This window comes from Amblyomma maculatum, chromosome 2 (genome assembly GCF_055883805.1).
Source record: "Amblyomma maculatum isolate TAMU_Amacu chromosome 2, ASM5588380v1, whole genome shotgun sequence".
NCBI lineage: Eukaryota > Metazoa > Arthropoda > Arachnida > Ixodida > Ixodidae > Amblyomma > Amblyomma maculatum.
The window spans coordinates 134,443,532-134,468,254 of record NC_139345.1 but is presented as its reverse complement, the minus strand read 5'-3'; the positions used below and the strand labels follow the sequence as shown (position 1 = coordinate 134,468,254).

The following is a 24,723-nucleotide window of genomic DNA, read 5'->3' as shown; positions in this document are numbered from 1 at the left end:
GAGTATGTCCGTGTAAGTGGTGAGTAGACAAGCGCGTGAGATATTAGTGTCAGCGGAAGCAGGGTGGCTGATCATACTCTCTGCACGGCAGCTGAGATCTCGAGGGAGAGTGTCTGCCTGGGCGTTTCCGCTGAACGACTCGTGGTCTGGAGCCCAAAGAAGTAAGCGAGATGTGGAAGAGGGTGCTGTAGAACGTAGAATTTGTAACGCCTGGCAAGAGATACGGCCAGCATCGTAGTTGCGAATAGCCTGTTGAGAATCACTGATGACGACTTTGGTGTTAGGGTAGGCTAGCGGTAGCGCAGTGGCAGCCTCTTCAGCTGCGGTGACTGTTTCTGCATTGCGTATGCTGCGGGCTGTGCACCAGCTGCGATGAGGGACGAGAGCTACCGCCACCATTGCTGGCCTCGATGAATGGTAAGAGGCGTCCGTATACATGACGTCGGGATGTCCTCTGAATCGTTTCTCGAATTGACGACCCCGGTCGGCCCCTCTCGGCGTAGTGTTCCGGCTGCATCCGTTTGGAAATGGGAGGAATGCGAAGATTTAAGCGATATTCCGTTGTAAGTTCAGCGTAACTTGGGGCCGATCTCGGTGGGGAGATCTCAACTTGCTGCAGTACCACTTGGCCAGCGTGTGAGAGTGAGAGCCGCTCATACTGGGCGATGAGGGTTGTTTGGGTCATTTCGCTCCAGGTATTGAGTATTCCGAGAGCCATGAGCTTATGGGTAGGTGTGGACATGGGAAGACCTAGGGCCGTCTTATATGCTTTTCGAAGTGACGCTTCTAGCCGTTCGCTTTCGGTACGAGTGAGACGTAAGGTCCAGAGTAGGTGATGCGGGAGCAGATGAAAGCTTGAACGAGGCGCGGGAGGTTGGACTCTCGCATGCCATGATGCTTGTTGGAGATTCGCTTAAGGAGGCGTCTGATCTGTACCACCAACTAGTCGGTGCGTTGGAGCGTGACGTTGTTGCGGCCGTTAGCCTAAAGGGGCAAGCCTAAGATCCTGATGTTATTTATTCGAGGAATCGGGTTTCCTTGCACCTGGAGGTTGATGTCAGGAAGTATCTTTGGAGGGCGTCGTCCCGGGAAGCGATGATGTTATACTCGGACTTTGTCGCCGAGCAGGTGAGGCCAACTGTACTTAGATAATTCCCTATCCGTTCGATGGCGGTCTGTAAAGTCTCTTTAATCTGGCCGTCACTGCCGCACGTGATCCTAAGTTTGAGGTCGTCAGCATAAATTCTGTGATGCAGGTGGGGGATTTGGGCCAGTAGCTTCGGCAGGCCTATCAGTGCGACGTTAAAACGCATTGGCGAAAGTACGGCGCCTTGCGGCGTGCCACGGTTTCCCGGAGAGATGATGGAAAGATCTCCCGTGCCGGCTTTAGGTTGCACTGTGCGGTTGGTGAGGAAATTTCGAGTGTATGCATACGTGCGATGTCCAACACCGAGAGCCTGAACTTGCTGAAGAATCGCTTCATGGAGGACGTTGTCGAATGCCTTGGCAACATCGAGGCCGATGATGACTTTCGTGTCTAGTGTACGACTCATGACTACCTGATGACGGAGAAGAAGCATAATGCCCGGGGCTGCTAAATGAGGGCGGAAGCCGAACAATGTGTTTGGTAGAAGATGGTTGTCCTCTAGGTATCGTGAGAGTCTGGTCTGGTAACGTGTTCCATCAGCTTCTCAACGCAGGATGTGAGAGAAATGGAACGGAGGTTGGCCAATGTTGGTGGTTCGCCCGGCTTGGGGATGAGGACTAGATTGGCGCATTTCCACTCCTGAGGGAAGGTACCGGTTGCCCAACATTCTCAAAAATAGTCGGTAAGGGCATGAATAGATGCGTCGTCTAGATTCCTAAGCATTTTGCTTGAAACGTGGTCAGGGCCGGTCGCCGAAGTTGTCTTGAGGCGACTGAGTTGTGCTCGGACCTCCGCAAAAGTGATTTTAGCGTCTAGACAGAGAATGTTGGCGCCCTTGATAGAAGGGTTGTTGGTTGCTGGTTCGGGGCGGATGTAAGCATTTATAAGCTTTTGTTTGAGCTCGTTAGACGTGCCAAGGAACTGGTGGAAGATTCGCTCGAGCTGTTGGCGTGTTTGGAGTTTGCCTCCAGCTGGGTCGAGTAAATGTCGAAGGAGGTTCCACGTGTTACGAGCGTTTGGAGTCTTGTTCATCTGGTCACAGCGGCTGTGTCAGCTCTGTCGAGTGAGCTCTATTGCATAGTTCTCGATGTTCGTATGTGCGCGCGCCAGTCTACGTCGGGTATCGCGGTCCCATTTCCGAGTGGCAAGTGGAGCTTCGAGCGACTACAGCATGCCAGGCTGACGGTAAAACTAACAAAATGTGACATAGGCTTTAAGGTTATCTTTTTTCTCGGGCACAAGATAGGGATGGGCCGCATCACGACGAAAGAAAATATACTGGGGAAAATACAGGCAGCCCAGACACCAAGTACTGCGAAAGAAGTACAGTCGTTTCTTGGTTTAACTGGGCACTACAGGGAGTTTATTGCCGATTATGCTCATTAAGCCTATCCACTTGTAGAACTCACAGGGAAGGGTGTCAGAAATAAGCTGAAATGGACAGATGAACACGAAAACACCTTCGTAACTTTAAAACAACAAACCGCAAATCCGCCTGTTCTGCTTGCTCTGAACATGGACAAAGAGTTTGTTCTTCGCACTGACGCGTCCGACAGAGCATTGGGAGCAGTACTCTTGAAATAAGTGAATCACAAATTACATACAGTATTATTTGGTGGTAACAGATTAACGGCTTGTGAACGCAAGTACTCCACCATTGAAAATGGAATGTTTGGCTGTGGTATGGGCAGGGAAGAAATTTCATATTTATCTTTACGGCAGACACTATTGAATTCAAACTGATCCTCAGCCGTTCAAATATCTAACCAAAGCCGAAATGAAAAATAGCGAAGCCATAAGGTGGAGCCTAGCCTTGCAACAGTACGGATTTCATGTGGAGTACATTAAAGGCAGAGACAACATTGGCGCTGATTTCATGAGTAGAGCAAAACAGGCTTAGTTAGATTACGTTTTTTGTGGGCTTGGTTCTCGGCTTGTTGATGTGTGTTTATACAATGAAATGTCTTGTGGGCGTTAGTGTGTAAAATAAAAACACTGTACGGACAATGACACTGTTGTGATAATGTTTAATGAAGACAATTCTGGTTTGTTGTATCAGTGGGTTGGTATTGTTGTGATATTGTTCAATGAAGACAATCTTGGTGCGTGATGTCAGTGGTGTGCTTCGGGCGCGTTCAAGACAACTGAGGTGGATCCAGACTGGCCGGAGATATTCGGTTTGCTGGAAGTTGTAATGGCAGCGAAACTCTAAGCGGTTTCAAGGGAAAACTCTTGAGAGAGGGGGGTCCTTGTCACATGTAAGAGGCCAAATGCAGAGGCGTTTTGAGAAAGCAAAGAAGATGACGATGGCAAAAAGAATGATGTGGACCAACGAAGGATTAAGAAGATGATGAAGTAGTCGGTGACATGATAAGCGCTGATTGATGAACAAAAGACGATGAAGACGACGATAAGGCTAACGTGCATCAACGCGGAGGTTTTAAAAAGGCATGATATGGAGAAGCAAGGGTGTGGGGGGGGGGGAGCCAGAGAAGCGGAGGCTCCGGGAGGTGAGGGACGCCTTGGCTGCAAGGGAGCAACGCAGGCTGCTGTACCGTTGGTCTCATGTTCTACGGCACTGCACTGCAGACTCCCTCCTGTTCTCGAACCGGTTCCGGGAATTGAGCGACTACTCAGCCACCTGCTGCATCCAGGGGGCACCTCTAAAGCTCGTACCACCATCCACCTGCATCGTCCAGGAGGTTCACTTCAACGCCGCCACGAACGCCAACGTTACTTCAGCCTACGCTTCAACGGGAGGTCGTCTGTTTCGGCCAACAAGACTAGCTAATTGCAAGTCGAACGTAACCTCGACGTCGACGCTATTGCCTGGACCCACGAAATGCGTCAAGCGCTTCGAACTGTAAGCTCAAAAATTTAAACGCTGTCTCTTTGTGCGGAGCATCGCGTTTATAATTGCTCTTTGTAGGTTGTGTTAGTTTTTGATATTTTGTTAGCGTGTTAGCGTCTGTGTGTGTGCATCAAATGTGCGATCGTATGGGTGCAGCGGGCGTCTAGTTCATGCTTTTGGCCTGAGCGTTCTCCGGAGTTCCGTGGCAATCGCACACTAAAGAGAACACATCGCCACTCTAATTCTTTTGTTGTAGATTGACGAATTTGTAGCGATTTTATGCATGTTTGGCAGGTCGGCTCAATCTATGACTATTCGTCCCGTCCACTAGCGAATGGCTGGCTAGAAATAAGACGAAGTGTTCTTCAAGGCACTGATTCCAAAGGTGCTGCAACATCACTCAAGAATAAGTCGAAGGGAACAAAAATGATCACAGTGAAAATTGATAACTTCGTTATATTTATTCCATAAATAGCATGATAACAAGCAAAAACATCACAGAAAAGCAAAAACACTTGCCTGAGCAGAACAATAAAATTTTCCAAAAAGTGAAATGATTTAAGTAGAAAGCAAGATGGATGGGAGGAAATATTTCATCTGCAGTGAACTATGCGAGGATATTACGAAGACGAGGGTGAACTAGGCGAGAATATCACGAAGACGAGGATAGGAACGACGAAGTGCCGCTGCGCTGCTCGAGCTCGCTTTTGGAGGCCTAGACTGGCTGTGTTCTTGTGTGGTTCGCCATGCAACTTCGAGAGGGCTATTATCCCTGTTAAAGCACAGTAAAACCTCCCTTTCACTTGGTGGAGGTGAGCATTTCCTGCCGCCCTGGAGCTCGCAGCCGCACACTCCCGACACCAACCATGACCGACGCTACCACCCCTAGTCCAACCGGCCCCTCATCCCCTGTTCTGAGCTGAAGCTTTGCGCCAGCGCGATCCTACTATCTTCAGCGAAACTGGCGACCATGGCGTGGAATACTGGCTGGCCACATATGAGCGAGTCAGTATTCACAACCACTGTGACAACAACCAAAAATTCAATAACGTCATTTTCTACCTAACGGATGTTGCAAACCTATTGTTCCGCAACCACGAGGCCGATATCGCACAGTGGTCTACTTTCAAGACTAGTTTTGCCGATATCTTCAGCCGGCCTGCAGTCCGCAAGCTGCGCGCTGAGCAACGCCTGCGCGGCCGTGCACAGCTTCCTGGCGAGAACTTTACCAGCTATATTGAAGATATCGTAGACCTGTGCAAGCGCGTGGACGCTTCGATGTCAGAGAGCACCAAGATTGATCACATTACGCAAGGCATTGATGACGACGCTTTCCAGATGCTTCTGGATAGAAATCCAGTCACCGTCGTCGACGTTATCAACGCATGCCACAACTTTGACGAATAACGCAAGCGCCGTAACATCACTCGCTCTTCGCTCTCCCACCCGGCGCCGCTTGCAGCTTTAACACCTGACGCAGACCAGTCGACCTTGCTGCTACAAATAAAGCAGTTCGTTCGAGAAGTTGCCCGTCAACTATGACTAGTTCACCAACGTTGTGACGCTCCCACTCCTTTAGTGCCAAAGTTTCAGCAAGTCATCCGCGAACAAATTGCGGAAGCACTACCCACGCTTTCTGAAGGTTCTTCTGTTGCTCCTTTGACATACGTCGGAGCACCAGTCCGGTATAGTCAACCTGCTGTTCCAGCCCCTTTGACCTACGCAGCTGTGGCTGCGCGGCCACCGCCTGAGCCATCACCACCCATGCAGCCTGTCCTACGCCCTGCACCGCTTCCTCATACGGCTCCGCTTCATCCTCCCACTCCGCGCTATTACAACCCTTGGCCTACTTCGGACAATCGCCCAATTTGCTACTACTGTGGTTTCGCTGGACATGTGGCCCCTCGATGTCGTCGTCGCATGGCCGCGCCTCCCGAGCCTGCGTCTTCTGATTACTCCCCACAGCTGCTTCGTTCTGCCCACTCTCCGCCTGCGTATGCCACAGAACAGCGTTCGTATACAACCCATCGTTCTCCTTCTCCATGTCGCCGGTCACTGTCACCAATACGCCGGCGACCACCACCTGCTGACGAGGGAAACTAAGCTCCGCGGTTCCTGAGACAAGTGCTCTGCGAAAAACTCAAGGCCTCATATTTTTCCCACGAACGTTATAATGATCTCTATCGATGGTCTGTCCGTATATGAGCTGGGCGATACGGGTGCTGCAGTATCAGTGATTCATGAGCGACTCTGCCGATGATTACGAAAAGTTACGACGTCCGCTCCGCACTGCCAGTGAAGAGAGGATTGCAACTTTAGCAGCATGTACAGCGCGTGTCGTCATTGAAGGTCTTTCGTACAGTGTCGAGTTCGTAGTTTGGTCGTCTTGTTCCCACGACGTGATCCTCGGATGGGACTTCTTGTCTAAAAATAACGCCGTAATCGATTGCGCCCGAGCTGAAGTAAAATTTTCTGCATTGTGCGACGCACTGCTCGACGACAACCATTCAGTGAGTCCTCAAAAGCTCACCATCGCTGAAGATGTCGACGTAGCACCAGAAGCTTGTGCCCTTGTGCCTCCTTCGTCTCCTGCCGGCTCAGCCGTTAGTGTTTTATTTACGCCGTCTGCATCCTTCAGCCACCGCAAGCACCTGCCGCTGCCGTCTGCGGTTCACGATGTTCATGGTGGTTTCACGAAGCTACTCATCTACAATCCGTCTCCGCGCCCGAATACTCTGCTACGTAGAAAATCTCCTGGTTCTATTGAACCAGCCCACCTTCTCTCTGTCCTGGACGCCTCCGAGACCTACCGTAGTAACTACATCAATGCTCTGCAGTCCGATCCAACGCCTGATTCGTTGCCAGACGACTTCTGCCGAACCGCCATCGATGACGCTCTTTCTTCCACCTACCGGACGCAGCTTGTGGCCCTTTTACAGACGTTTCGCTTCGCCTTCGACGCCGCCCACACACCTCTCGGCCGCACTGCCACAGTCGCGCATCACATTCAGACCGGCTCTAACGCGCCTTTTTGACAGCGCCCCTATCGTGTGTCAGCGGCAGAGCGTCGCGTGATCAATGAGTAAGTTGAGGACATGCTACAACGTGGTGTAATCCGTCCGTCTCAAAGCCCCTGGTCTTCACCAGTGGTGCTAGTAAAAAGCAAAGATGGTTTGTTTCGCTTTTGTGTCGAGAACCGGCGCCTCAAAATTACCCACAAGGACAATTACCCCCTGCCGCGTATAGACGACGCTCTTGATTGCCTCCAAGGTGCCGAGTACTTTTCGTCTCTTGATTTACGTTCCGGTTACTGGCAAGTGCCAATGGCCGCCTGTGACAGAGAGAGGACTGCATTTGTGACACCGGATGGCCTCTATGAATTTAATATGATGCCCTTCGGTCTGTGCAATGCGCCCGCCACATTCGATAGGATGATGGATAACATCTTGCGGAAGTTCAAGGGGGACATCTGCCTCTGCTACTTGGACGACATTGTTGTCTTTTCCACCGACTTCGCTACGCACCTAGAGCGCTCGCGGCAAGTTTAGGTTTGCGTTACTGACGCCGGCCTGCAACTGAATCTCAAGAAGTGTCACTTCGGTGCCAGGGAGTTGGCCATTTTGGGGCACATCGTCTCTAAGAAAGGTGTTCGTCCTGATCCGGCCAAGCTGCGCGCAATGGCGGAGTTTCCTAAGCCGGTCTCGCTCAAGCAACTTCGAAGCTTCATAGGTCTATGCTCCTATTTCCGGCGCTTCGTGCAGAATTTTGCTTCTATAATTGCACCCCTGACGAAACAACTCGGAGGAAACAGTGACTTAATTGCGTGGTCGGTTGAGTGCGACGAAGCGTTCAACGCATTGTGCCGTCTTTTGACTTCACCACCAATCGTTCGCCACTACGACCCGACAGCACCCACCGAGGTTTATACTAATGCGAGTGGCGTTGGCCTCGGAGCTGTCTTGGCACAACGGAAAAATGGCTTTCACGAATACGTCGTCGCGTACGCGAGTCGTGTTCTCACTAAAACTGAATGCAACTACTTTACGGTCGCCAGTTCGACGTCGTCATGGACCAGCACACGTTATGTTGGCTGTCCTCTCTTAAAGACACGTCAGGCCGAGTCGCACGATGGGCTCTCGGCCTTCAGGAATTTGACATCCGCGTTATATATCGCTCTGTCCGTAAGCACATGAACACCGACGCTCTGTCTCGTTCTCCCCTCTCCAACGAACCTGCTTGCTGCCCGGCGGCTGATCCCGCCCTCTCCTCTCTAACCATCGCTGACATGCCAGCGGAGCAGCGCAAAGACCCGTGGCTCGCATCTCTTATCGACATCGTGTCCACTACTCCTAACGCTCCTGCGCTTTCTCGGACTTTACGCCGTTAAGCACCGCACTTTGTCCTAAGAGACGGTCTTCTCTACCGCCGCAATTATATGCCTGATGGTCGGGTGTTGTCAAGACGTTTCAAAGAATTTCTCAACGCTACTATTGGCGCGGCATGTACGGTTATATTCGCAAATACGTCCGCTCCTGCATCTCCTGTCAGCGCCGGAAGTCATCCACACCTCGTGGTTCTGGCCCCTTACAACCAGTTCCATGCCTGGCCCGCCCTTTTGACCGCGTTGGAGTTGACCTTTGCGGGCCACTTCTCGGCACGGTTTCTGGGAATCGGTGGATTATCGTCGGCATCGACCACCTCACCCGGTATGCCGATACCGCCGCTTTACCCGCCGCTACAGCCAGTGAAGTTGCCCTGTTCTTGCTACATCATTTTGTTCTTCGCCACGGCACGCCGCGAGAGCTGCTGAGTAACCGAGTACGCGTCTTCCTTTCCAACGTCGTTTAAGCTCTACTGGCCGAATGTCGCATCATACATCGGACCACCACAGCCTATTACCCTCAAACAAACGGGCTGACTAAGCGCTTCAATCGTACTCTCGGAAATATGCTGACGATGTACGTTGCCGCCGATCAGACTAACTAGGACGCTGTTCTCCCTTTCGTGACGTACGCTTGCAACACCGCCACGCAGTCAACCACTGGATTTTGGCCCTTTCTTCCTGCTTTATGGGCGTGAGGCGTCGTCCACGATGGACACTATTTTACCATATCGTGCCGACTCCTCCGAGTGCACTCCCCTTTCAGACGCTGCCAAACATACGGAGGAATGTCACCAGTTGGCCCGGAGTTTTACAGCGGAATCTCAAGGCCGCCAAAAACATCACCACGACAAAGATCAGACTCGACACGTTTTTCCTGCAGAATCCCTTGTTTGGCTGTGGGTTCCTGGCACCCCACCGGGATTGTAATCAAAATTTCGAACCGAGTACCACGGCCCCTACCGCATTATCCGCCACCTCTCCTGTGAATTACATCGTGGAGCCACTCACTCCCTCTTCGGACATGCGTCATCGCGGCCGCAAAACTGTGCACGTGAGCCGCCTCAAAACATACTACGACCCGCTCCTTTTGCCCTCACCATAGGTCGCCAGGATGGCTCCTCTTCGCTCCGGGAGATATTGTAGTGAACGGTGCGAGGATATTACGAAGACGAGGATGAACTAGGCGAGGATATCACAAAGACGAGGATAATAACGACGAAGTGCCGCTGCGCTTCTCGAGCTCGCTTGTGGATGCCTAGACTGGCTGTGTTCTTGTGTGGTTCTCCGTGCAACTTTGAGAGGGCTATTATCGCTGTTAAAGCACAGTAAAACCCCCTTTCATATCAAAGAACGCAACAACATTCTTTGTTACATCTTGCGACATAAAGCGTTATCTGGAATTTTATCAAGTGCTTGATCTGTTGCACCATTCTCCGTATCTATACCTGCATGGCATGAATGGCAGCAGGGGACAGACCTCCCTCTGTAGCATGAGCAGAATAGACTGCTAAATTCAGTCGGTATCGACGGACTGACTGCTGATGTTCGAAACCCACCGCCGGACACCCACCGGAAAAAATGGGTACAAGCGTCCCCCGGCCTGGCGCTCGGCTTTTCTAGGGGTGTGCGTTTGTTAGAAGCTCCGCAAACCCCGCTGCGCTCACCTCTTTCGCATTGGCCCCAAACCCAGTTTCAAACATCGCAGCCTGCAAAGGCGGTTCAGTTTGTCTTGCAAAGGTACTTCCTTTGAGCGTCACCTGAAGTGCTCCCTTTGAGCCTCAGCTGCAGCAGTCGTAAAAAAAAGAGCCACATAATGGGCGTTTGCCGCGCGAGGCGGACTTATTGTTGTCCGATGGCGGAACGGATCACTGCCACATCGACGCAACTATTTGAGCCGTGACTCCTTTTCCCAAGCATTTAACCCCGGAAGAGCCGAGCACCAGGCCGGAGGAAAGCTTGTACCCATTGAAAAACCGGTGGGTAACCGGCGGCACCAGAGATTGAACCCGGCACCTCCCGAATGCGAGGCGGATGCTCTACCACAAGGCCACCGCTTCGGTGTCAAGAAAAGTTTAGCTGGTCAACAAGTATCCCCTGGGCTTACATGGGATCGCCCAGGCCGAGACCCTTCCCAGGAGCTAAGTCTCACAAAATGGCGGACACCCACGCCGGGACCGCTCTTGTCCCAGTTTACGTCTGGTCATCGTCGAGCTGAAAACTAATCCTGCAGCTCTCCCAGCGCGCGTGGCGGACTTGTCAACTACTGCCACCGCGTTGGTCGTGTTGTGGGTCGCACCCACGTGCTCGGGCAGGCGGGATCGCAACACCCGTGGTGCACTCCCATGACGTGCACCCCTCCTTCGCGCCTCCGACTTTCGTAACTCTCTTCGTGCTGCGCTCCACGCGAGAGCCCGATTCTACCAAATTTTGTTAAGCGTCTTGGATTGGACGCCGGCCCCGTTGCAAAACTCTTTTGGGACCTACCGCCTACGTACCGGAAGCGCGAGTGGAGGCTTCATCCTCCACCCCTCTGGTCTCACAGCGGTACTACTGACAGACACTCAAAGGGTGCTTGCACCAGTTCTGCTTTCGTTTCGTCTTCACTCTCTTAGCCTGCTGAGACGCCTGCAGGCCTGAGTGTTTCCCGGAACGTCCCTGGCGTACGCCGGAGGGGGAGTGAAGACAGTCTCTAACAGCGCCCCCATGCCTCCTCGTGGGCTGGGTTACACAGGGTTGCCCCTACCCCTGATTAGTCAGCGGGGATTCCCCTGCGGCGTCCTTACATAGAGACTTAGCCGGCACAGCTCATCCCTGGACTGCACCGGCGGGTGAACGGACTCTTATTTCCCGCTACGAGGAGTGGTCACCTCCAACTCCAGCGGCTTCCACCTTGGATTACAGGGAGTTGGGAGCTCCCCAGCCTTATCCCTAGTCCCGTTTATCAATAGGGTACATCATCGGTAAAGGCTGTCATTTTCGGTGGGTCCCACCGTAGCACAGTTCCTAAGCCCGAGAATCTATCCCACTTTAGTGGGATAGACTTCCTCAGAGTGCACAAGGCTCCGAGGTTCCAGTCGGCCGTCTGAGCATTCACCGGCGTGGCCTCTCTCGATTACAGGAGCGCGCCATTGCTCCCAGCCTTATTCCTCAGAGCTTCATCGCCAATGGTTGCACCCCTCTCGGTTACAGGAGGACGCAGCCCCTCCCAGTGACCAACCAAAAGTCAATCCACCCATCATCGGAAAAACTGAATTAGTTTGCTCGATGACACATTAATGCCACCAGGCTGACCTGTCCCTCTTCATCAGGTCACAGCTGAGTCCTCTCCGCTTCCGCGGAGGGCTCTCGGGTGTCTGCTCACCCGTGTTGTAGTCCCGCTCCAGCCACCCAGAGGCTTGGATTTACGGGCCCTCGCCAGACATGAGCCTGGCTATGGGAGGAGACTTATGCAATACAACTCCGTCCCGTACATCAGCAGTCAGTCAACAGTATCGACAGACTGACTGCTGATGTAATGTCATGTGCGCGATATTACAAACGTTCATAGTCATTTAATAATGATAATCCATTAAGGTACATGAGCCGCTAGGAGCGCCAAGTATTTAATCATGTAATTCAGTCCCGGTTAATAGCCTTGTTGATCTAAGAATTGTAATATGACTTCCGCCAGCCCCCATTCCGCAAAAACACAATTTAATCATAGCATGTTTTAAAACTATTTATTCACGATTTCATGTATGGAGGGTTCGCGCACTTTGCTTAGGAACAAAAGTGTAGTAAATTAAGGAATCATATGAATACCATCTGCAAAACAAATTAGCGGACTGCAGAACCTAACCTTGGTGGCTGCATGCTGTGAATGCATTTGAATACTATTTGCCTGAAAGCTAGTGTCAGAAATGCCATGGAATGGCTTCTAAATGTTTGTTAAAATACAAAAATTCGGAACCCTGTTTAGTTTGAAAGGTCATTGTAATCAATCATAGCCAAGTTTTTTACGTGACACAGCATCGGGAGATTGGGGTACAATTTGGTCTATCTTCGGCGTCATTTTAAACGGTATATTGAGTATCAGAAAAACCGAATGCAAACTTTTCCAATGTAGTCAGTTTTCAGAAACGGCACAGCCGATATCAGGAGGACACAATGAACTGGTCCAATATAGCCGGTTAGAAACGGAACGGATGGTATCGGGAGAACACGATACAAGTTTTTTCAGTGTCCCCAATTTTAAATATGTTTCTTCCGATATCAAGACGACGCAAGAAATACTAGCGCGATGTTGTCATTTTCTTAGGAAAATATCCCGACATCGAAAAACAGAAGATAATCTGGTAAAATGTTGCCGATTTCTAAATATCGCTTGTCCAATGCCGGAAGGACACATGAAAAACGGGCCCAATGTTGCCAGTCTTTACAAGCGACTATTAAAATATCGGAGGAATAGATTGATTGATTGGTTAAAACTTTATTTTCCACCGATTTAGGAGGCTCCCCATTCACCGCTCCTTGCACACAGGCCTTAGGAACGGGGGCTGGAACCTCCGCGACTAAGGACTGGCGAATATACATTGGTTATTCGCGGCCTCGGCGGCCAGGCGGACGGCTCTTTGCTGGTCAGCGGGGACGTTGCTTCGCAGCAGGCTCACCCATGCTTCTCTATTTTTAATGTGGCCCGTAGCGCCCGGAGACTTAGGGCATTCCCAAAATATATGGTCGAGGTTTCCTCTCGCTATCTGGGTGTAAAACAACCAGACAGGATTTGGGAAATTTCCGGCTTGTAATCGCCGCAAGGCTATGGCCTCTTTATTATTTAAGCCAGAATTTTATGGCGGCATCAGACGTCTTCCTAATATATAATTTTCGATTATATCTATACAGTTTTGCACACGTTCGTTCATCTCCTGGCAGTCGGGCGGCTCCGTGTTTGCCCGGACGTAGAGATCTCGGGCTAAATCATGGGCCGCCTCATTGCCGGGGACGAACATGTGTGCTGGGACCCAAATTAGCAAACGGAAAGTTGGTTCAACGTTGCCAGTATTTAAAAACGGCCGTAACAACATTGGGAGAACACGTGGAGCTTGGTCCACCATTGGATGTGTTGTGTACTGGCCAAACTTATGCTGGGAAATTTCAGCAATGCTGGACCGCTTTAGGACAGCCGTTTGCCAATATATTTCCAGTATCGGACCATTGTCTTGTGCTGCCTGTAAAATTGAGCGTGCTTTGGCCTAAATGGGGGTAGCTTCTCGAGTGTCGCACAGTTCTACCCTGTTATGCTTGGTGAGCTTCATGGCACACTGCACGGATGCGGCCTTAGCCTCAACTATTTTTAGCGCATCTTCACCGCCCATTCTCTCTTCAGGCCAGGTGACACGACAGACCTCAGTGGCTTCAAATCAGTGACGAGCAAGGATAATAGCTAAGTCTACTTTACGGAAGCCAGGCCATCTAGATAATACTTATCGAGAATCGCGTAGCATCAGATTTTAAACCATAGTTCCCTTGCACATGAGGCAGATGATCTACAAATACGACATAGCTTCTGCTTGCTGCAGTGCTTAACCTATGAAAAAAGCAAGCGGCCAGAGTGCTCTCCTTGAGATGTTCTTAAGTGGTAAAGCAGGAAAATGTATGCATTCTCACAAACTTCCGCCTTCATTCGCATTTCAATTATATCCGTGTATTGCGCTTCGCGCTGAAAAGACCAAGATTTCACTGACACTTTCATGTTTTTTTTTCGTTATTATTATTATGTATTTGTATTTAGGTTTCACTCTCAAGGCCAGAGGCATTACAGAGGGGAGTAGAGGTTGCAAAACGTTACAACAGAAAAAAAAAGAAAATAACGCATACATGTCAGTCAACTACATATGCAGTGTTAGCTACGACAGTATGGAAATTATCAATGACTTCAATGCTGGCAATCGGTGCGGGTAGGTAGTTCCAGTCTTTGGGAGACGAGGACTGAACGACACGCAGTATGTTTTTGTTCTGAACAGAGAGATCCCAACCCTGTGACCATGATGCATTCGAGGAGAGATGTACGAAGATGGGGGACTGAGTACGGTATACAATTTTGGCCAAGTGTGAAATGTTTTGTGAAAAAAAAAAAGAAAACAAATGCGCGAAAATGTATGACGAGAAGCCTATCAAGGTAGGTTTAAAATGCACTTCATTGCTGATATATAAGCGGTTCGTTAATATTTGTGCAGGATGAAATGAACGGAGTTATTCTGAACCACTTTACGGGCGTGGCTCAATATGGGTACCAGATGGACAAAGCGTATACCAGTTTACTACGGACAAGTGGTTTGCACAATATGGGTCTAAGAGAACTAGGGGCAGAAGAAAATTACGACGAAAAGCATGCGATTAGTATATTGAATTATCGTATTAATGGGAAGTGGCCAAGTGAGACCGGAAGAGATGTCAACTCCTAGCTAACGGTAGAGACTGACGGACACGAGAACTGTATTACTTTGAATGTAGAGTCTTGAAAATGATGAAATCCTAGATACACGAAAAATTTACATTTAGAGGTACTAAAATCCATTTTCCACCAATTACAACAGTTAAAGGTAGCATCTATGTTGCGTTGCAAGTTGTCGGAACTGTTAGTTTCACGAAAGGTAACACAATAATCAGCAAACAAATGATCTCATGGAATGCACAGGTCATTATTATATTTGAGGAATATAAAGGACCGAGCATGAACCGTGATATTCGGCATATTTCCAAAGCACTAAATACTCTGGTAAAAGTAGTAATAAGATTAGTTATAGAAGTAACATCATAATGGTTGTAGCGAGCGTCTCAGTAGCACATGGCTTATGAACCATGATCTCTTGATCCTATAATAAAGATAAAATATTGATGCTTCCAACGGTTCACTTTTACAGGGCTGCAAGTAGTGCGAAGGAGCAATGCCCCCAAAATCCGGGGACACATGAGAACTACAGTTGCGTTGGTCAAGTATGTAATTGATTTCAAGAGAGAGATGTGCTGGTCAAAGCACATGAATCTTCACATACTCTTTTACACCCCTTTATATTCGTTTGTAAATAATATAAGCAACAATTTGACATTTGCAGTTAATAAAAACTTCGCCACATTTTTCTCACGAATTTTCGCAGGCTACAGGTCTAAGTACACGATTCAGTTATTTAAATTTATCATGAAGCGAGAAGCATGATATTGACGCAGAAGTAACTTTAGAGCCAACAAAAGTGATTACCACTTCAGGTCATTGTGTTGTGCATCCCTTGACAGGCCTACAGAATGTCAAGGGATGCACAACTACACAGTTGGCCTGAAGCACAAACGAGCGGTCAGTTAGTGCACATAGTTTCAGTAGTTGTTTCACTTCAACTTTATCATATTGGGATGGTAACCTGTAAATGTGGCCGGCAGAAAACATGTATTGGGTGGCAAACGGAATATTGAATTATAATTCTAAACAAATATTCACCACAAAATTGCTACAGGCATGCATGGGAATGTGATACCATTTGTGTGGAGGTGTCAGTACTTGAGCGTTGTATTTGGCTTCTTATGAATGTTAGCAAGGAATAAATACAGGAAATATTCTCAGCAAATCGGTTCATAAATGTTTTAATGCCATCAGTTTGATGATCAGTTACGCAAATCATGCTTACAAAATGTGCGTTGGCTATTGGAGGGAGAATTATGCTCTTTCAAAAAAGTTGTGTTTGTGAATTACCTACCCGTGCAGCTTACATGGGAAGTTGTTAAAAGGAGATAATAGAAGTCATTCAACATTTACTAGATACCATGATGGGTACGTTAATCTCAAAAAGCTAGTCTTGCTTGTTTGGCAGAGCTTTTCAAGGTACTGCAGTGGGAAGCGGGCGCTGCAAGCAGTAATGACGGATATATTTTGCCATTTCATATTTACGCTGACAATGCTTTGCTAGGAAAAGCAGGCTACAAATTGAATATACAAAGCACGACGTAAGCAATGAATTAGACCAAGCGTAAGATTGTATACGAAAAAAGTTATTATGGAGCGTCGGTAAGATGCAGCAGGTCACCATGTCATGCCAGGAGATAACATTTGTAATTGAATACATGTCCTTAGGATAGTCAGCGACTGCAAATGCAGACAACAAAATAGAAAAGTTACGGACAGTATATCTTGAACTGCGCTAACGAAGCGCATCGCCGTGACGGTAATGTTTACGCAGGCTATAGATTATTATGTTTTATAATTTCCAGCTGGTCCCCGTATCTATTTGGAGCTTGTCCCAGTATTTACGTCGAAACTATTTGGATTTTCAACTCTGTTATAAACCAGATTTATGCTGATATTTACACATCAAACAAGATTTCCTTATTATTTGATAGGTGATGATAAGGAGAATGCACAGAAGGGTCGATAAAAATGTGACAATACTATCTATGCCTGTTTTGTTTCATTTCTAACCCTTGGAAAGCGTGGCCTCGGTTAAACCTTGGTGTGCGACGCTTAGCAGCAGTCTGAATAGGTGACAATGAAAATCATTGTAGGGTGGTCGTCAGATTTTAAAGTTCCTGCGCGAAAGCCCAGCGTTTACGCTTCGAAACCGTTATGATTATTTTGCCCTCTCTTTTAGTTTACTAACCGAAGTGCGCTCTCTGTCTATCTATTCTTCAAACGTGCCACGTACGAGACAAAACTGCCTTTAATGTGGTGAAGGGAAAGGCTAGTTTATGGTTTAGACAGCTCAGGTTAGGCTATGATGACCACAATTACGGAGTATCCGAGAAAGAGTTAGAGCATGAATTCTTCATTTTTTTCCTCGTTAGCTGTAGCTAAATATCGTATGAAAAAAAAAAAAAAACATAGGAAGCTGCATTCGACAAGCGACTATGATTTCATGGGGGTATTGTTTGGTTTATAAAGCTTAAGGCGGATGCCCGGATAAAGATCACCTTTTTAAGTATAGCACGAATTTATATGAAATTCTGAGATGGCTTATCTAATTCTTATTAGAATATAGTGTAACTTTATTCACCTTAGCACACATAGAAAACAAATCCTAGCTGTCAGTACAAGTAAATACGTGTGCCAGCTTAGAAAAACTATCATTCAAAAATTATTAGGATGCACTAACTATTTCAATTTAGATGACTTCTAAATTGTTCACTGGGCAAGAAAAAGCCGATTGATTATTCTTTATGCCATTTCGTAATATTCTAAACACTTGAAAACAAATCTATTTTTTTTTTCTGTTACAGTATGTCACACATTTTATATTTCTTAGAGAATAATTTCACCCAAAAAGAACCTTATCTTGTTCGAAACAAAACTACCCCAGAAACAATTTTGAAGGTAGCCTTAGGCGAAAGAGTTTGGAAAGATAGTATTCGTAATTGTCCTGCTCTTGCAACAAATGCAAACTGAGAAAAATGAGTCCAAGTATTTCAGAACGTGGTATTCAAATTTAGGGCCTATATTATGGAATGCATAATGGAACCGCGCGAACCGACAGGGACGAAGAGAAGAAAGCACAAGACAAAAACGCGGAACTTCAACTAAGGTTTACTAGAAGGAAAACCACATTTTTACACGTTTCGTAATCACACCTGATTAACAGCAGACATCATATAAGCGTGGCACAAGTTACCATCTAGATAGTTGAACTTTTTCATAGAAAACGAAACTGTAGTGCTTATACAATAGTAATTCTCATTTTTGTATGCTATTGGCTACAAAAATTTCCCTGTTGAGCTGGTTCGGTAATTTTTTCAGGACAATTGTGTCACGGAACCTGGGCGTGCAGTTATGGCAATGGCAACAATGTTTTGCCAGTTTACCACCCCCGCCAATGATTCACGGGCTGCGTGGCGCTCCTGAAGTTGAACATTCAAGTAATGTCCAGTTTGCATTATGTGGCGAAGGAAAAGACTGGAAGGAAGAGAGCACCGCGCAGCCGTTGAAGCATTGCCGGGGGATGATAAACTGCAAAACATTTCCGCCATTTCCTTAACTGCAGGCCTGGCTTCCATGACACAATTGTTCTGAAATAATTTGCGAACCATCTCAGTAGGAAACGTTTGAAGCCTATAGCATAAAAAAAGAGAATGACCGCTGTATAAGCACTACTTCAGTTGCGCTCTCCATGAAGGAGTTCAACTATGTAGATGCTAACTCGTGCCACGCTCATTACCGCGTATATATGATATGACGTCTGCTGTTTATCAGGTGGGATTGGGAAACGTGTATAAGTCAGGTTTTCTTTGTAATAAAGATTAGTTGAAGTTCCGCATTTTTGTCTTGTGGTTTCTTTTTGTCCCTGTCGCTTCGCGCGGTTGCAATATACATTCCGTAGTCAACCACCAACTAGCCCGCCTTCGTCTGTTATATAGCCTATATTAATAAATCAAGTTTGCTGGTGCATATGGTGGGTCGTTCTTTTCAAGAAACACTAGACTGCATCGATTGCTCCGAGTTTGTTGCCTTTCATTTTTCAGCTTTGCATTTCTCGAACGCCCTTGACTCTGCCCGTGAAATGTTTTCTTTCGTTGCTTGCTGGGAGGAGGGGGGAGGGTGCCTGCCTCTTCTTCTAGGCTCCACGTTCTATCTCCAGCTTGTTGAGCACTTTTGTTAGACAGGCTCCGAGTAGGTTGAAACAACGTTCGAAGGCTGTGTGATGCGTTTAAGTCAATAAAAGCTTTTACTTCACTTTACCAGCGAATTCACTGTTGCTACAGTCCGAAATCTGTATTTTCTTTCTGCTTTTTAGTTTTAGCTACGAGCGGTGTTATAGTTAGCAGGTGTTATTTGCTTAGAGACTGCGAAACCCAAGCATTTGACCTTGGGGATACACTGCACGTTCAGTTTATTGTCTGCTAAGCGGATGCGTCTTTAATACGGGCATTCATAGGCACTTTCTTTCATAAGAGCACCCGATCTATAAAAAAAAGAATAATTCTAATTTTTAATGCACAGATTACAATTATTGAGAAGATGCTTTTATTGATGGACGATAAAAATTACACACCTTAAAAGCAAATTATTTTGGGGTTTTAGACCCGCATCCCCCATTAGCACCCCAAAGCGACTCCAGCTGTCTAACGCTGTTATGGACGATTCCGGAAAGTCAGACCACATGAAGTTTTTTTAACGGGCATGAGCTTTACACAGTCTTTGGGCGCTTTACTTTTTCCCTCCTTTAAAAAACTAGCTCCACTCTCAGGATTTCATCCGCCGTCCTCGGCTTCACGAGCCCTGCACTGTAACCACTCAACCACCGAGGCACGAGTACTGGTTTTAGAGCGCTGCAAAAAAGGTGAATTCACGAAAATTGCTAAATTCTCAATTTTTGCTGGCACTGGGCTGTAATTACGTCACTCTGCGTTTTAGAGAGTATTCGATTGCCAAAGAGTTCTTCATTGACACGAGACATCAGCAGAACGAGGCCTCATTAAGGCCTTTGTTTTTGAAGCGGAGTCATAGAGAGAGAGCTACAGTGCTAATGCATTCTTTTTTGCATATCTTTGGTGTACTCGCACTCACAAAAAGTGTGCATTATTGCAATCAAATTGCACTTCCTGAAGTAAAAAATGTTCCTAAGATATGGTGCCTATGGTTAATAGGATGTTTAATTCTGTGGCAAGATTTCCTTGCATGGCCATATGTGTAATTCGTCTTCTGGTTTTTGCCTCAAACTCCCCTTAGATGTTTACTTCTCAATGAACAAGCATTGGCAACAGTCTCACGCAGTCGCCACAATTTGCAATATATATGTTCATTATATGAAAGCAGTCTTTTGATTCGAGAGGAGTCGAAAGGCGGAATTCTTACAAGGGAAAAATAAAAATTACAGACGATTTAACTCAGTTAATCACAGAAGAATGTGCCGCAGCTGGACGTTTTGACAATATTGTGTTTCTTGTCTCAATTAATAAATGTTATTTTGCTCTGCTAATAAGGTTCCATGCTTCGAGACCACACATTGCGCGTCCCTCGCAAAGACGGTCGTCTTAATGTAATGCTTTTATTAGCAGTGGCGCTGCATACGAGTTATACTTTGTAGCATAGTAAGCAAACACGATTTTGTTAGTGAAGCAGTTTTACTCTATCTTAACAACTTCCACAAGAACATTTTGAATTACAAGCTCTCTACAACTATTCTATTGCCCTTCTTAAGGGTTTCTTGCTTCACTTTTTTCTGTACATTATGTCTCTGCGCATCCGCATTGTTCTGTCTCTAAAAAATGACATCAACCTCTGTTGATTCCTACTGCCTCTATCGTCTTGCCAGCTGTTGTTAACGTCACCTCACATAATCGTACTCCTCGTCAGACAACCAGCACTGCCCGGACAACCATCCATAATTACCGAAGTAGCAGAGCCACGACAGAAAGCATAGTCAAACGCGCCTAGCATTGAATGCATGGCGAGGCGAGCTCCCCTCTGCCTTCAGCCTCGCAGCAATGGAGCAGAAGCCGTTTCGCTTCCCTGTGAACCTCTTTGGGGCATATGGAGTGTTCCCCGCCGTTTTTGTTCTCTCTTAGTACGCATCACAGATTTTTCTCTCCTCCCTACATCACGCCGTAATTTTTGCTTACCAGGACCGTAAACACGTGTAGGCCCTCCGTGAAGAAGCTGTGTTTTTCTCCTCCTTTCACCTTACCGCAGTCGAAAAGGTTAAAAGTAACATCGGATTCAGACATCGCGTTCTGCGATTATGCGGATAGTAGTTCTGCAGCACTGAAAGTTTAAGAAGCATTAGTCCACTTGCCAACATTTCGATTTGAAGACTTCTTTTCGTATGGGGTTTCTGTTTATTACCTAATATTCAAACAAATACCAGGCAGCCCCAGTGAAGACACTAATATCCACTTAATTATTTGCAGGTTTGCCCTATGGATCGCCTCTGCCCGTCACCATGCACCTGTAGGGGATGGAACTTTTATTCGTGCTATGGCCACTGCGCGCTCCCCGTTGGGCCCAAGGGATAGTATCACCTTTAAAGGCCGAACACCTACAGCGTCTGAATTAAACGCTTTAAATACTCTCCTTCTTCACGTACGCTTTTGTCTACCTATTTACAATCTAACGATCAACAATTTACAATAGGTTGTATTGGTTTTGGTGTTTACGAGAAGAACATTAACAAGATAGAGTTCGCACATATTGTACTACCAGCACTATATTGCCTTTTGGAACAGTGATGTAAGACTATTATGTGCTTTATAGAATCGCCAGAAAGCAGAACTGATAAGAACATCTTAAAAAGAATTTTAATTGTAAAGTTGTCTTAGTTTTATCGATTTTTTTCAAGGAGCCTAAACACAATAAAGTACTATTGTTTTCACCGCACCAAATCAAAGGAGGCTTTTGGCAGAAATACTTGATAACATTTAGGAGGAACCAGTTGCTTTTTCGCAAGCGTAGGAATATGGTGTCCTACAGAAGAACTTTCCTTCTGTTCTGTAAGCTTCAGCTGATATTCAAAACCCAGCATAATAAAGATATCCATTTTGGAATCAGCATAACTTAAAACAGAAAAGCGTTAACCAGTGCGGTGGGATATGTCACAAGTCTACGTGACGCAGTCGAGTTAAACGGCGGACAGCTGATAGATGCCAATCCGGGCAGTGACTGGTGTACGAGTTGCAGGGCATCATGATGTCACCTGAAAACACCTAATGCTATGGTTCTGTTCCTATGGGATGGAGATCGCAGACGATGTGACCTAGAACAGACTGGTCGATGCAGCAGTAAAATACCAAAAATTGTGGGAGAGGGACACTTAAGCCTTGGTTTTAAGGGTATGGCAGAAAAAAGTTAGTGGGAGCCATTAGTGGCTCTTCATTCAATCCTCGTTTGCCTATATAAACTTTATCAGTCGCCTAATTGCTATCCTCTAATTTGTGCCAGGATCATCCATCGGCGTGTGGATACCATCAATGCACACCACAATCTCGGCAACACTCAGTCATCGCACTTCAGCTGTGGCTACTGAGTTAATAGCTCTGAGAGAAGCAATTATATATATTCTACAACAACACCCTGCAGCATGGGTTATCTTCAGCGATTGTCGCGCTGCACTACAATTGCCTAAATCATCAAGAATTCTGGAAGGGCTCGTCATTGACATAAATAAGCTACATACAGAGGCCTATGACCTGAGTCACAGCATTGTGCTACAGTGGTTACCTGCTCACTGCGGCATCGCGGGCAACGACTTCGCCGACGCCGCTGCAAAAGAACTAAAATATTCCACAAGGACTATTTCAGTACCATTCTCACGAAGAGATGCAGCAAGACTTGTAGCAACTGAATCATGGCGATTACAACGCTCTCTGTGGTTTGACCCGAACCATCAATATCGACCGCTACACGGAATAGATCCCATTTGCATCTTTCGAATTCCTCACAATTTGAACAGGTGGCATCGAAACTGTCTACACTGAATCCGCTTGAATGTGTCATACACAAACTACTTCCTACATAAAATAGGCATAGCGAGCAGGCCTCTGTGCTCTACATGTGATGTATGTGAAACTTTTGAACATTTGGTAACCTCCTGTCAATGGTTTACTGCACATCGCAGGACACTGCGCAATAATTTAAGCTTACCTAAAGACACAACCTTGCGCCTTGAACATGTCCTGGGTCCTTGGTGCGACGGATTGTCTGCTGCGCGAGCTACCAAGGCCTTACTAACTTTTCTGAAGGACACAGGGTTGATTAATACCCTTTAAAACTTATCTGTGTGTGATTATGTGCATGTGAAAGTTAACTTTTCTTAAGGACACAGGGTTGATCAATACCCTTTAAAACTCATCTATGTGTGGTTATGTGCGTGTGAAAGTGTGCGACATCGATTCTCTTTTTTTTTCTCATTTATTTCCCCTTCCCCTCTCACACTCTGTCACCCTCATCCCTCAACCCTCATCAGGAGTAGCATGCTGGGCTTACCACCAGGCAGACATCTCCTGTTCCCATTAAAATATCTCTCTCTCTCTCTAATTTGTGCCTGTCTAACTTCACAATGTAAGTAGCCTACCGATGTGGTATTGAAAGCGATGAGATTTCTTAGCTCAGTGTCGGGAGGAATGTGGTTCGAAGCAACATTTGCAAACACATTGCTGACTCTAGCTTCAAAGGAGCTCACCGTTTCTTCGCAAACCATTCTCAAATACTATACATCATTCTTTTTGACGGCGTGAAAATCGCGCTCGTCGTCACCTACCGCCAAGCTGGTTCAACCATTTCTCGCACTAGCTGTCGCCTTTCGGACCTGGGGCAAATTAATTTTGAACGTTTCGAGCCGATCAAGCATGTTCTCCGACCCCGCATGAAGGAGATCACTACCTATATGGCGTGGCTTGAGAGAAAACCATAATACAGATTCAACTGTTTCCTCGTAGATATACGTAAAGAACGGCATGCGTCCACGTTTTCATATTCCATGTTCGCAGTGTGCTTGCGAGACGACACACAAGTGCTCAAAATCATCTGGCTGCGCACAGGGCTGGAAAGGGTAATGATTACGCCTCATGTATTACAGAAAGTTGAGTAGGGCTACGGTTTGCGCAAATTTTATTGCTTTCCAGACAAATACAGCACCAAGATGCTGGAGAGAAGGTAGAAAATATAACGCGCTCAATAACAACTACGTTCTTCTTAAATTAAATGTCATGCCTCTTCATTCTTCAGCAAAAAAGATTGATGAGTATTGAAGAAACAGGCAATTCGTTTTGCCTATAAGCAAAACGAACCTGCTAGACCATTTGCCCTTGTTTAGGGGTGTGAGTGCACCTGGTGGCGTTGTACCAATATTGAAATGTACATGGTCTTTCAGCACACTATAGGCCGATCAAACTTAGTCGTTGCAATTATGCCACGAAACGTCATTGGTGTGGTCTCTTCATTGTTTATGCTGTTATCTCTGCTGATTTAGGCTATGAGTAGTAACATGGGGCGGAGTGTCGGCGACCGCTGTTTCTATACGTTAGAAAATAACCGCTCTCCACTGCACTCGTGCGCTGTAAAGTTCGAACGCGTTGGTCTAGTGTTGCGTTTAGCGTTATGCCGCTTCCTTCTAAACAAAAATAAAGATTTCATACAAACGGGGAGCGCTCTTGCGCTCCACTGTTTCGCGCAGTGAGAGATTTGCGCCATTGTTCATTCCCAAAAAGTCAACTCAGGCACTGATTATTATGGTCGGCATGCTGATGCTCATGCCTGTCGCTTTTTCGTAAAACATGTTTCAAGTGCTATTCAGCCTTTTAAATTTGTCGAGCACAATCGAAAAATATTCGATAGGCTTCTGTGATACAGCTTGAACCCTTCAAAGAACGCAACGGTTGACCGAATAAACC

General features: G+C 46.9%; 1 long non-coding RNA gene across 1 annotated transcript in view; it reads left to right on the top strand.

The window, feature by feature from the left end:
- LOC146199931 (uncharacterized) overlaps positions 1 to 21,409 on the top strand; it is a 33,295-nt gene extending 11,886 nt beyond the window's left edge. The window contains exons 3-4 of the long non-coding RNA XR_014704779.1: positions 15,285 to 15,357; positions 21,247 to 21,409. This is a non-coding gene — a long non-coding RNA (uncharacterized LOC146199931). The remainder of the gene's footprint in view (positions 1 to 15,284; positions 15,358 to 21,246) is intronic.
- Positions 21,410 to 24,723: the final 3,314 nt, after the last annotated feature.